A 14,211-nucleotide genomic window follows, 5' to 3' on the forward strand; every position below is an offset into this window, starting at 1 on the left:
GGGCTATTTTACTTGGCAGGAAGTACCACGCTTGAAAGGACGCTTTCGATTGGGTCCATGAAGTAATATAATTGGGGGGAAAGTATTGGAGCCAAGCCCACACACGATCTCTTAAAGAAAAGAGAAATAGACGAAGACGAATGTCATTTTGAATAACACCATTTGCCTTAAAGGTACCACATTTGTCAACAAAAATAGAAAGATAAAGATTAGGATTTTCCAAAGGCAAACCGACAAATTGGTTTTGTTGCACAATACCGATCAAGGAAGGTTTTAGTTTAAAATTATTGGCCATAGTTGGAGGGTACATAATATTACAATGTGGTTTCTATTCGGTGGGAATAGCATAATCTTTAAGGGGCTTATTATCAACCGGATCGACCATAGCTTGTAATCTAAGATTTCAGCGTCTATCGAGTAAGAAACACTCGATTTCATCAATATGCTCAATTAAGCTATCAACAAAATGAGTTATACGCATACAAGAGCAGCGAGAACCACAACAAACAAACACAATAAAACAAACAAAAAATTAACCTCTATTTTATACGATGATCAAACATAAATTCAATGTTAAGCGCAATTGGTCTTTAACAACAACGCTAAAAACTTGATGCAGCCCCAAGTGCATGGTTGTCGCGAATAATAAAATAGATATTGAACTACATAGACCAATGGTTTAATTACCAAATTCTTATCCAAATGGTGTATATCTATAAAAATCAAAACTAGGGATTTTAGTAAACAACTTAAAAGAAAAAGCAATTAATTGAAAGTAGCTTCACGAAAAAATCATTTAAATATAAAATTTGGGCAAACATGACCCGGGGTTACAATTCATATTTCTAACACAATCATATAATCCTTGCCACATATATTATGGGAACTTTGCATAAATTATAGAAAATAGATAAAATTGGGCACTGCCTGCTTTCGCCAGTGCATTGCCCCTATCGTCGAAGAATAATCTATCAAATTTCACCTCGTCCAGATTATTATTCGACGAGTTATTACTTTTTCTTAGCTATATGTTTTCTCAAATTTGTTTGTTGGCTTTCGCATTGTTCAGATTAGGTTGTTTAAAAATTTATGCTCCGGTATAAACACATATCCTTTCAGATTACGCTCCATACCTGAAAACCACTTACTTTCATAACGAAGTTTGAATGCATGAACTCAAATTATAAAATAAGGTTTGTTAAAATTCTCGCAGTCGATAGTAATAGATCATACGATACATCATAAAACAATCCCTATAACCCCTAGTCCTTAGGAAACTACTCACTCATGGTGAGGGAAAACATAATCACATAGGTATTCATCATCGAACTCATAACAATCAAACACAACATATGAATAATATAAAGAGAATAGATTATAAAACCTGAAATATGAATAACCTTGTTCCACAAATTGCTCCCTTGGAGACTTGAGTTACAAAGAAAAATAGAATAAGAACTAGGAATGAAGTGACAAAATTTAGGGACTTGTAAGACCCCAAATTTTGACCCTAAGATCCCTCATGTTATCTCATCATTGCATTGGCTTTCGGATCACACCTTGGTATCCTCCTTACCCCCTCATTCATTGGGTTTGCATTGGGAGAGATCACCAAACACATTTGATTGTATCATACCTAATTTTTCTTTGTTTACTAACCAAAATACCAAAAATATGTCTATGTATAGCTTTGTTTCATTTGTAGGTAGTGCGTGCATCTACCAATGCCTCATCAAGCTCACAACTAGGGTTTGAGACGCTCAATGCAAGGAAATCAATCAAGATATGGTTCACAATGACTCTATATATTATATATGTATCCCCATGTTCTTCATTTATCATTTGGATCAAGAATTCATCAAGAGTTTGAAGCTAGTTTGCCTTGGAAACCCTAATTCATCTGGGCATCTTGTGTGACTTCCTCAACAAGTTTCTTCAACATTTGGTCCAACATATATCAAGGTATACTTCACCATGCATCACCTTATTCATATATGATCCTCCATAAGTCCCAAAGATCAAGAGAACTTCAAGTTTGCAAGTTTGTTCAAAGAGGTTGATGAGAGAAAGTCAACTAGTCAAAACTGGGGTTCACTAGACCTTATCGCTTACAATTTTTGTCATATGAAAATGATTCCAAGATAAATGTTACTCCTTATTACATTCCAAACAACTTTCATGTTGGCATCAAGAGTTAGTTTTGCTTGTAAATTCATTTTTTATGGTGAATGATTACATGTCATTTTGTCTGTGCCCTAGTTAAAAGGTCAACTTCCAAGGACCATAACTTTCTCAATTTTCATGATATCAATGCCACCAAAGTTTCATGATCAATTTCAAGATGACCTCTCAAACTTTTGTTCTTTGAGAAATGTCAAATTCAACTTGCAAGGGCATGTGCCAAGAGGAAACATTATAGGTCATTTTGGGCCATTACCATTAAACAAGCAATTTTCCTCAACTTCTAAAATGTATAACTCCATCATGCCAAATCCAAATGAGGTTAAATTTATGACCAAATTGAACAAGATTGAAATAGCTACAACTTTGGTGAAGAAACCATTTCCATTTGGAGCTCATAGCAAAAGTTATTCAAGGTGGAAGAAGTGTTCATTTGATTTGGTACTTAGAAAAATTTCAATTATGTTAGATTTCTCAAACTTCCACCTTAAAATTAATAATGACCCAAGCTTCAAATGGAAATGTGTTCAACATAAAAGTTTTCCCCCTTGATGTCACCTTTCCAGAAAGTCCAAGATCACTTTATTTGGACAAGATTTGAGGGACTTGCGCATGGTTCGTTTCATAGGTTTATTTTAGCAAGGTTTGAATCCAGTTATCCATTTCCTTTTGCATGCTTACATGTTATTGCTGCAGGGTCAATTGTGCACAAATTGGAATGTGATAGCATCATGAATTGGGCCCAAATCATTGCACATGCATCAATGCACCAAAGTTGCTAAAATTGGCAAAGTTTGAAAGTGTGTGAAAATCAAGTTGCTAGGCTATATATACATGACCACTGTGATCAGAATAAGGATCCCTTCTGCCCAAGTGTCACAGTGAAGAATCGGAGACCAAGCTATTGATTAAACTTGACTCATGAATCAAAATATCACCATGAAACTTTAGTTTATCCAAGGGAAGAGGAAAAGATTAGAAAATAACCCAATATGAATATGCAAAGCTAGAAGATTAAACTTAAGCTAAGCAAAAAAGGGGGAGATTCTAAGACACGGGGGTGTGTTATGAAAAGGGAAGGTATTAGCATCCTAATCATCTGTATTACTCTACAGGAACCTTTTAAATATATGTGTGTTGGTTTAAAATTGTTTGCTATTTGATTAGGGAGATGAGAAAAAGAACATCTTTTTATTGTTTGATGATTTGGGAAGACATTGAGTCTTATGCCTATGTACCCCTGAAGGATCAAAACCTTCTAGTTCGGGTTCAAAAGTAAGAAGGGATTTGTTGGGGTTGATTTTATGAGAAAGATACAAATTGTCATCTTAAGGAGGAAACTCACTTTTAAACCACCACAAACATGTGGAAGATAGATCTTTGCATCAAATTGAAAGAAGGGTTCTCACTTGGATATATAATCAACAAGTATGCCACATACCTCTTCCAAATGAAAAAGAATCAATATAAATCTCAAAAATGTTATGGGGTATGAGATTTAAATCTCAACTAGGGATGAATCATGTTTAATCCTTTTATGAAAAGGTTTTAAACATGGAAAGGCCAAAGTGGCAAAAGGGTTTGAATTAAGTTTGTGCTTTTTAGGTCATATGAAAAGATCTTTGAATATGCTTAAGTGTTTGAAGCATTTGATTAATAAATAAAAGGAAAAACAATGACCTAAGTCAAAGTTTATTATGAAAGTGGTTATAAGAAGGAGAGAGAGAGAGAGAGAGAGAGACAATCCTAAGGTTTACATTGAGGGGAACCTAAGATTGTATATAGAAGTTTTAGATTAAGGGGAAGCAAAATTGTATAGGATGCAGATAAACAAACATATGCAAAATGACAAGAATGTCATGATTCCATTCCCTTGGATATAAATAATAACAAGGTTGAACATGCATAAACATTAAGACGCAAAATATGGCTAAATACAATGACAATCACAAGGTGGGTGAGGTATGGATGACAATATTGACCATGGTTTTTAGGCATTGAGGTAAACATAAACAATACATGACAAAGTTTCAGATAACATCACAAGACACAACACATTGATGGTGAAGACAAAATCATATTTGACATGGTAAATGCATTCATTGGTACATGGTAAACATAACATGAATCAATTTAGGTCAAACATGCATCACATTATATGTCTTCACAAAATACACATTAAACTTGAACCAAAGTTCATGATAAGACCAAGCTTAAGTGGAAACCTAATCACCTCCTAACCATTCATTAAAACATGTTTTCAAGGTGAATCAATTGATACATTGTATGAAGATAATCAAGTACAAACATGTTAAGGATAACAATCAACATTTAAAAGAGTGTGCTTTAATCCTACAAACTTTCAACATCAAGAACAAACAAGACATAAGCCAAAAGAATCAATTAGGAGCCTAAGCTGGGATTGAGCCGACTTTCCTTTCTTAACCAGGCAGGCTCAAGGGAAGTTACAAGTCAAAGAAGCCTTGGTTCCTAGCGAAAGCGAGTTCTTCTTTCTTTTCTTGCTCGAAGGGTAAGCGGATCTGAGTCAATTCAATCTTTTTGGCACTTTCGAATGATTGTGTTTAACACCCTAACGATTATGTTAAAGGGGATTCATATTACTGTTGAGCTTACTAAACTCAGTTGTCGGTTAGCGGGTGCATGTAGGTCAAACGAGGAAAGAAAGAAGAGTTTCGGTACAACCAGACGAAATATCACTGATCATCCAGGCACAAAAACTCGACCAACTGTAGACGCAATCTTAATGCATTATGGGATGAAGGAATAACCGATCTTCCCCACCTCGGCTCTCACTCAATCGGTGGAACAACTCCCCGAAACAGCGAGAGAAGCTGGAAAAGAGGAACTCGGGGAGCCCTCAGAACCTCGGTTTTGTCAAAAGACAAAGGAAAAGCACCTATCCGGGAGGAAGACGAGGCCAAGTAAGAAGAGAAGAGAAGAGGAAGGTCAATCTATCTTCATTCACATGTTTTATTTTCTCTATTTGACTCAGAAGGAGGAGAATACGAAAAAGAAGCTACAGAAGAAGAGGAAACCAAAGATACAGAAAGAACCGTCTCCAGCGCACCAATGGGAAACGGGGCCCCCGAAAGGATTCTGATCATAGTCGTTCAGCGCGTCAAGTTGACACTATAGCTACAGGAAAGTGTTTAAGGTCGTGATTTATCATTCAATGGCCTCACAATTTTGATTCCCATGTACAATACGACATCAGGGATTTCACCCGCAGGCTATATTGTGAATCAAGGAAGGCGACCTCAAAGACTGGCGGCTAATTCGTGTGACGAAAAGCTAGGCTAGGTTTTATTCCATCTCTAGTTTCATCAGATCATTCATAGATGACATGCTTCTAAATACTGCTGCTCAAAGGCGTACGGCTGACGACAACGCAAGGTCGTGTACCGAAAAGCTACCACCCAGTATAATGTACCAACGCCTTCATTTTACGGACGCGACGATGCTAGCATAGCTACGAAATGTGCCGAGCCTATGTCCTTCCCCATCTAAGGAACAATGTAGAGCGAACTTACCAGATTCTTCCCGAATCTTTTAAGACAAGGAGGGAACAACATCCCGGTCCGATGTTGGTTTTCCAACCCGATAGGACAGTCTTCCCAAGCGCCCGACTCAATGAGAAAATAGACTCATAGCTGGTATAGCAAAGCGTATCGTCCCTTATCTTTATAGCACCCCGGACACCTAATTAATCGTTCCCCGATTTACACCCGAAAGCCCTAAGTTCTACCCGATCATCCCCAGATATAGATGCGTCACACAAGTAACTCTCTCCTGATCTGCGACCGTGACCTAATTTTTTAGGCGACTTTATTTGCGTAAATAAGGAAGGGCATATCAAAATAATAGAAAGGGACGCCTTTTAAGCTACGAAAAAAGGAAGTGGCAAAGGGTATTTTTCATCTTTATGATGTATAGAATTTATTTAGGATTATACTTGGATTCGGTACTTATTAAGTTAAGCATCGAAGACGGGACTCTTTCCCTAGATAGAGAGATGGCCTAATTCAAATCACGCCAAGAGAGGTTTAATCTTCTCCCTATCTATATAACATTTTTATTACTCCTCCATTCCGCATTTCCTAAGAGATGACTCCAAACATTCTTACCTTTTTATCCGAGATGGTCAACGAAAGATTCACGATAGTAGGACTAGCTTATATCCCCCTTATAGTTAACATAATCTTTCGTGCAGGTCGACTTCGGGGGTTAACCGACAAAAATATGGCTGAAAGTTTGGAATACCTATGTTTTGACACCCTCCGAGAGGAGATTAAAAAATAAATAGAGGGGTTGCTCCAAATATATTTTCATAATGCTCTTGTTCTTCCCCCTGGGAAGAGAGTTCAAGACATTGCAACCCACCTTCATCATGATTCCGAGTCTTTGGAGCAACTCTTGACCATTTTGAAGAATCTTACTGAATTAGGTCTACAAAGTCAATAGTTTCAACAAATTATCCTCTTTCTCTCGCAGTGAAGTCCCGATGGCAAACTATATATAACATTTGAATTTCTCTTACATTCCACGTTTCCGAAACGGATCCTATCAAATATTTTACATTTTCTATGATCATCTCTATTTTAGGTATTCGGGGAATCCTCCTTAATAGACGAAATATTCCTATTATGTAAATGCCAATTGAATCAATGTTATTAGCTGTTAATTCAAACTTTTTGGTATTTTCCGTTTCTTCGGATGATATGATGGGTCAATCATTTGCTTCATTGGTTTCAACGGTGGCAGCTGCGGAATCAGCTATTGGGTTAGCCATTTTCGTTATAACTTTCCAAGTCCGAGGGACTATTGCTGTAGAATTTATTAATAGCATTCAAGGTTAAACATGACTCCTAGAGAATTACCAAAATATGAAGTTATCTTTTCTCCTTTCGTTCTCTTCTTTATTTATTTTTTATTTTTACTTGGTTGGAAGGGAAGGGTCGGGGCCTTTATTGTTGGACGAGCGCATCCGATTTATTCTAAAGTCCTTTCCTAAACCACTTCCCGTTTAGTTGCTGAAAGATAGATAGAACCTTTCTAAAATAGATTGATTTCCACGCATATGCAAGCTAGAAAGATGTTATTTTCTGCTATTCCATCTATTTGTGCATTAAGTTCGAATAAGATATCAATCTATAATGAAGAAATGATAGTAGCTCGTTGTTTTATAGGCTTCATCATATTCAATCGGAAGAGTTTAGGTAATACTTTCAAAGTAACTCTCGACGGGAGAATCCAGGCTATTCAGGAAGAATCGCAGCAATTCCCCAATCCTAACAAAGTAGTTCCTCCGGAATCTAATGAACAACAACGATTACTTAAGATCAGTTTGTGAATTTCTGGAACCGTAGTAGAATCATTACCAATGGCACACTGTGCGCCTAAGTGCGAAAAGACAATGCAAGCTTTGTTATGCCGAAACCTAAATGTTAAGTCAGCAACACTTCCAAATGCCACTTCTTCTCGTCGCATCCGTCTTCAGAACGATCTAGGTACAAAGTTTAACTTATTAGTTAGGAGGAGATTCATCCCCCACTGTATCTCGAAAGAAGAAAAAATAGAACTCATTCGAGAGAGCTTGGTGATCTTAAGAATGGTTCGGGTGGGGGGTTCTCTTAAGAATAAATAAGACGAATAGAATCTAATTCATGTTTAATGTAACAAAAGAGAGGATCCAATACAAAGACAACTTTTTTCTCATGAAGCAGCATTGCAAGAAATGAGTTAGTTCCCTTCGGGGGTTCTGATAGCCAATGCTTCCTATGCTCCAGCCCTTAGCCCTGAACTCCTTAGCACAAGCACTAAGTAAGCCCGTGAAGGAAAGGCCTTCAATATCTCACCACACCTACTAGGACTTAAATTTATCTTTCGAATAGGACTACTTCTTTCTTTTCTGTATGCTAGGGCCGCCCGCACGCTTTAAGGGTTGTTGAACGTATTGCACTAAGAAAGACTCCTGTCGTTGCAGTCAGATTTTCTTTGAAAGTCGCTCAAGTAATTTCTTTAAAGAAGAGCAAGCAAAACAAGATAAGGCTCGAAAGTTGCAGTCAGATTTTCTTTGAAAGTCGCTCAAGTAATTTCTCTTGATTAGTTTCTTTTTAAAGAAGCATTCTCCCTTTACTCGATCTTTAATTGAATTACCGATAGAACGTTGATCAGTATTAAGGAAGAGATCGAGGATCACAGCAGGATCCTATCTGATCTTTGTCAACACAGGACTCGAAGCCCCCTGCTCAAACAAAAGGGTAATCCTTCGGAATTTTAAATTCCTTTCAGATTTATTATATTAATTATAGTTGAGGGGAAAAGACTCATTTTAAATTCTATCTATATAGGGGGGAGCCATTGTGAAGCCTAGAGAGGCGGAAGCGGCAAATCGCTTCTACCGAGTTCCACAACACTTAGCTTAGTAGCTTAACTCTTTCTACTGGCATGGCGCTGCTGGATGCTTTTGATCAATAGAACAGAAAGAGGAGGAAAAAAAAGCTTATGATGAGCATCTATTTAAGTCGATCATTTCCAAGATGTAATTCAAGTTTATTCTTATGTAGTGGAAAGCTCTTACAATCTGAAGTTTTACGCTTAGGGGAAGAAATGTTCTTGGTGGATACAGGACCTGGGACCCCCAGAAATTGTATGCAAGATGAGCCTACAGGAGTGCCAATCAGCCGAGCCACCAGGTTTGAGAATAAGGTGGGATTCCTGGATCTAGTGGCCGGTGAATCACTGATCAAAAAGAAGATTTTGGAGAGATTATTCCTGGATCTAGTGGCCGGCGAATCACTGATCAAAGAGCGAGTAGCCGCCAGGTTTAATGATTTGGTGGGATCCACAGATGTAGTAGCCGGTGAACCGCTTCTTCTTCTTCCACGAAGATTAAGACAAAAACGAGCTTGGATGAAACTGAACAAGATTTGTTGAACGAATACAAAGGTAAAAGGCTTTATTATTGATAAAGTCAAAGGAGGTTATTCAGTAGCCATCACGGGTTTCATTACTTTTCTTCCATTCCGTTCTCACAAAAAAAAAGGAAAAAAAGGAGGATATTGAATGATCGATTCACCATTGAGAGCATTAACCCCAAAAGAACGAATATTGTGGTGTTCTAACAGCGGCAGATCAAACAAGAACTTGATGAGCGAAATCTACTGACGAAAAAAGTGCAGTTTTTTTCAATTCCGAAGCGAAACCTAGCGTCTCCTGATAACACTCTATCACCTTAATCCATCCTTTTGTTGAGGGTCTGGCACTTATTACAGGCCGCTCTGTCATTGTCTTATTTTTTGTTGTCTGATCACACTCGAAATTATGTATCTACTTATTGTATTTTTGCCCCTGCTCGGTAGTTCCGTAGCTGGTTTTTTTGGACGTTTTCTAGGATCAGAAGGAACCGCTATAATGACCACTACATGTGTTTCATTCTCTTCGATCTTATCTTTGATTGCTTTTTATGAAGTCACACCAGGAGCTAGTGCTTGCTATCTAAGAATTGCTCCATGGATCTCATTGGAAATGTTTGATGCTTCTTGGGGCTTCTTTGGCGACCGTGAAGTCACCTGATGAATTGCCGAGTAGATAGATCAGATCCGGACGCGGCTGTTGCTCCGCGGCGATACGGACTCGACCCGCTCCTACCCCCCGGGGGGCACCATAGCATGTCGGGAAGAAGGGGGACATATTGGACGTAACCACTCCCTTGGGGGTTATGCCGCCCTGCCTTTCGATCGATACACAGTTGAGTAGGCCGATCACGAACGCTACAGGTGTGGGAGCGATCCTGGTCAGGGAAGGCTAAGACGGCGCCTCGCATATGGGTAGCAAGAGGGCGCTTATGCTCCGACGGTGGGGCCTTTAGGGGAAGGGCCCAGCCCAATAGGGACAACACACCCCCCACTTCAAGCGCACCTCTGTATCGACTGAATAACTCTAAGAGTCTAGTCGGTGGAACCGGTGAACCACCCGAGCTGGTTAGATGCGTGGGGCAGAGGGCTCGTAGTACCCCCTTTTCTTGATCCAGCCTTTTCTTCTCTTCGGTAGTGAATCACCTACTAAATAAATAGGAAGGCATGTACGCCCTATTTGAGACTACTAAGGCAGGTGGTGGACTCTTTCATTAGGGAAGGGAAGAAGGGGCCTAAGCACGGCGGATGCCGTACACTTGAGTGGCAAAGTAAAGGTATGAAGTAACTCTACGGATAAGGAGAGGGAGTCAGTACCTCTTTTTCCAGGCCTTTTTGGACATACGGTTCCCGCGGAAGATCAAGTTGGTGAGCCGTGTGATAGGAAACCTTCCCGCACGGTTCCGAGAGCACTTAATTAGAATTAGAGGTTCACCACCACATCATTGCATGCAAGGGGAGCTCGCTCGATTTGCAAATAGGCCTGAGTCGTAATTAACTTCTGACTCCGTGTTCGATAGCCCAACCATAGTGATGTTAATTGTGGTTACATCCATAAGTAGCTTGGTCCATCTTTATTCCATTTCAGATATGTATAAGGATCCGCATAGCCCTCGATTTATGTGTTATTTATCCATTCTTACCTTTTTTATGCCAATGTTGGTGACTGGAGATAACTCTTTTCAATTATTCCTGGGGTGGGAGGGAGTAGGTCTTGCTTCATATTTATTATTTCATTTCTGGTTTACACGACTTCAGGCAGATAAAGCAGCTACAAAAGCTATGTCTGTCAATCGAGTAGGTGACTTTGGATTAGCTCCTGGGATTTCGGGTCGTTTTACTCTCTTTCAAACAGTAGACTTTTCAACCATTTTTTCCCGTGCTAGTGCCCCCAGAAATTCTTTGATTTCTTGCAATATGAGATTGAATGCCATATGACTTTGGTGTTGTTGGGAAATCTGCACAGATAGGATCGCATACTTGGTCACCTGATGCTATGGAGGGTCCCACTCCTGTATCCGCTTTGATTCATGCAGCTATTATGGTCACAGCTGGCGTTTTCATGATAGCAAGGTGCTCCCCTTTATTTGAATACCCACCTACGGCTTTGATTGTTATTACTTCTGCAGGAGCTACGACGTCATTCCTTGCGGCAACCATTGGAATATTACAAAACGATCTAAAGAGGGTCAAAGCTTATTCAACTTGCAGTCAATTAGGCTATATGATCTTTGCTTGCGGCATCTCTAACTATTCGGTTAGCGTCTTTCACTTAATGAATCACGCCTTTTTCAAAGCATTACTATTCCTGAGTGCAGGTTCGGTGATTCATGCCATGTCGGATGAGCAAGATATGTGGAAGATGGGGGGCTTGCCTCCTCGTTCCCTTTTACCTATGCCATGATGCTCATGGACAACTTATCTCTAATTGGATTTCCTTTTCTAATTGGATTTTATTCCAAAGATGTGATATTAGAGCTCGCTTACACTAAGTATACCATAAGTGGTAATTTTGCTTTCTGGTTGGGAAGTGTCTATGTCCTTTTCACTTCTTATTACTCTTTTCGTTCACTTTTTCTAACATTTCTAGTACCAACTAATTCATTCGGGTGAGACATCTTAAGATGTCATGATGCGCCCATTCCTATGGCCATTCGTTTAATACTGCTAGCTCTCGGGAGTCTCTTTGTAGGATAGTTGGCCAAAGTGTGACCCGTTAGCCCATAAGTAAGTACTATGACGAAGCGACTGTTGCTCACCCGACACGATCGTATGAGGTCACAATTCACCCAACACGATCATATGGGGTGAACAGGAATTAGGGATCGGATGCGGGCGAAATTCCCGCCAATGGCTGAGATGTTCAGTCGACTCCCTCCCCCTTTGTGGGGGTCCGGACCCCTTACGAGTGAGCAGAAAAGGGAGGAGGAAAGAGGCCCTGGTGAACCACCATAATTAGTTAACAAGTGTAAGCTTCTCTGCCCGACAGTATGGAGTACTGACCACACCGAGGGACAAGCCATGAAGCGAAGGACAGGAACAAGCGGAATCAATGTGTTCCAATTTCTGGCCTTGCACCGACCATCTAATGGACCATGGACTAAACGGCCACTGCCTGAAAGGACTATGTCCAGAGTGGCTCAAAGTTAGATCAAGGAGATCCCTGTCTTGTGCCCTATGAACTAAGATCTTCGAATTAGCCCTTACCGAAAATCACGGCTTACCTCACTATAGGAATTCCAATTCAGGTATTCTATCTATTCACCCTCAGATCACTGAAACTCGCTTTCAAGCTTGATTGAGGGATTCGTAGCATGCTTGTTATGCCTTTTCCTTACGGAAAGATTGAAAACTTCGTCTGGGGTAAACGGGTCTACCAGCTACAACCATGAAGCTGAGGTCATCATGTTGGAAGGTCTTCTTCCAAGGATGAAGCTTGACTCGGGTAGCGACTGCTAAGTCCGCTACTCTGGTTTGGAAACCTCCAGAGGTGCCGAAGGATCATACGCTTCACAGAAGGAATAGATAGAATCCAGCTTTTGTTTGTTATCAGGAGTGCAAGTTCCCAACATCGCTCCGGTTGGAATTAGAGAAACTAAGTTTGTTTTGGTATGAGAAAATAACCAATCTTAAATAAGGGATAAGTCATGCGTGTACATATTATGCCATCGTTAAGCCCTTTTAATTAAGTGTGAAATGTTTTGTTTCAAAGTAGCTAAGGGAAGTTTGGTCAGAGACCTTATCTTTGGTCATATAGCCGTGTGATAAGTCTGGTACTCTATTAAGAATAAGAAAAGAAGAAAATTCCCTAATTGTCTGTCATATGTGTTGCCCATATCCTGAGCCTGCTTAGAAGGGACTCCATAACGGAGATCTTCTTTGACACGTGAGTCTAGTTTCCACCAACCCAGATGTACCTGATTAAGTGATGACACTGACGGTACTATCCTTCCTTTTTTTTCTTAGGGCCGGATGCTTAGTTTCCTTCTAACTTAGTACTGATCTTTATTGTCCGATTTGCTTTCTTAGTGCTGACACCCTCGTATGTCGATCTTACAAGGAAGCGGCAGAAGAACCTATTTGACAGTAATCTATCAGGAACTTCAGAAAAAGACTGGAAAGTAAGGAACGAAGTGCTCGACCGGAAGGGATAAGATGGGAAGTAGTATGCCTGGTTCACCAGGTTCTACCACTGCAGGGCCCAATCATACTCAAAAGAAGAGTTTGATCCTGGCTCAAAAGGAACGCTAGCTATATGCTTAACACGTGCAAGTCGAACATTGTTTTCGGGACAAATGTCACAGAAGTCAGAGAAAAAGCTTTTGAAACACTAACTAGAAAAAGAAAAAGAGAAGAAAACCCAATACAAAATGAGGGCTAATAGAAGACTTTTTTTAATTTGTCAATCAATAGTGCAGGCATGTGTGGGACGCAGAGGAATAGCAGTTCTAAAGTTGAGTTAAGACAGCAAGGAAATTTTATCAGAAATCAACCGTAGTTCAACCAAACCCCTGTCTGCACCCTATGGAGCTGCATTTAAGAACTTGAACCAGCCCAGTCATGTCAACAGTAGCCAAGTACATGAAACTCGAACAAAATAAAGAAAGCCAACCAATTGGGGTCTCACCCTAGTCATGATCTTGAACATCTAACCCTCTGGTAGCCAAGAAGCCAGAGTCTATCCTCTTCATAACACACCTGTGCTATAGAATACAAAAACTAAAGTTTACCAAAAAAACCTTTATCCAACCTATCCTTCGTCTCCTTTTAACCCTGTCCAAGACCCTTCTTTCTTATCCAAGCCCGTGTTCGTCGCATTGGACTTACTGGCTACTTCTAGTAGCTAATCAGTCAAAGTCAAATCTGTTAATTCAATATCTTTCCCGCCTTATCCTGCTAACAGCCTATGAATGTGCGTTTGTTGGAAATCATCTTAAATCGGCGATTCCTAGTGCGCTGATTCGAGAACAAGCGAGATTGCCACGCTTCCTGCTGCTCCTACTAATGTAATTGCTACCTCCCTCCTCCTTTTCTCCTTCGATACGTGCCCGGTCGAAATGTGTTTTTGCTTTATATTCTTCCTGAAACAGCTTTG

The 14,211-nt window shown here is 39.9% G+C and overlaps 3 pseudogenes; all 3 read left to right on the top strand.

Annotated features, from left to right (window-relative positions):
* Positions 1-6,851: 6,851 nt before the first annotated feature.
* Positions 6,852-8,052, top strand: LOC127103960 (ATP synthase protein MI25-like; annotated as a pseudogene).
* A 377-nt stretch (positions 8,053-8,429) lies between these two features.
* LOC127105216 (ribosomal protein S1, mitochondrial-like) lies at positions 8,430-9,326 on the top strand (annotated as a pseudogene).
* A 199-nt stretch (positions 9,327-9,525) lies between these two features.
* Positions 9,526-11,813, top strand: LOC127106232 (NADH-ubiquinone oxidoreductase chain 5-like; annotated as a pseudogene).
* Positions 11,814-14,211: the final 2,398 nt, after the last annotated feature.

Source organism: Lathyrus oleraceus, chromosome 7 (genome assembly GCF_024323335.1).
Source record: "Lathyrus oleraceus cultivar Zhongwan6 chromosome 7, CAAS_Psat_ZW6_1.0, whole genome shotgun sequence".
Taxonomy (NCBI): Eukaryota; Viridiplantae; Streptophyta; class Magnoliopsida; order Fabales; family Fabaceae; genus Lathyrus; species Lathyrus oleraceus.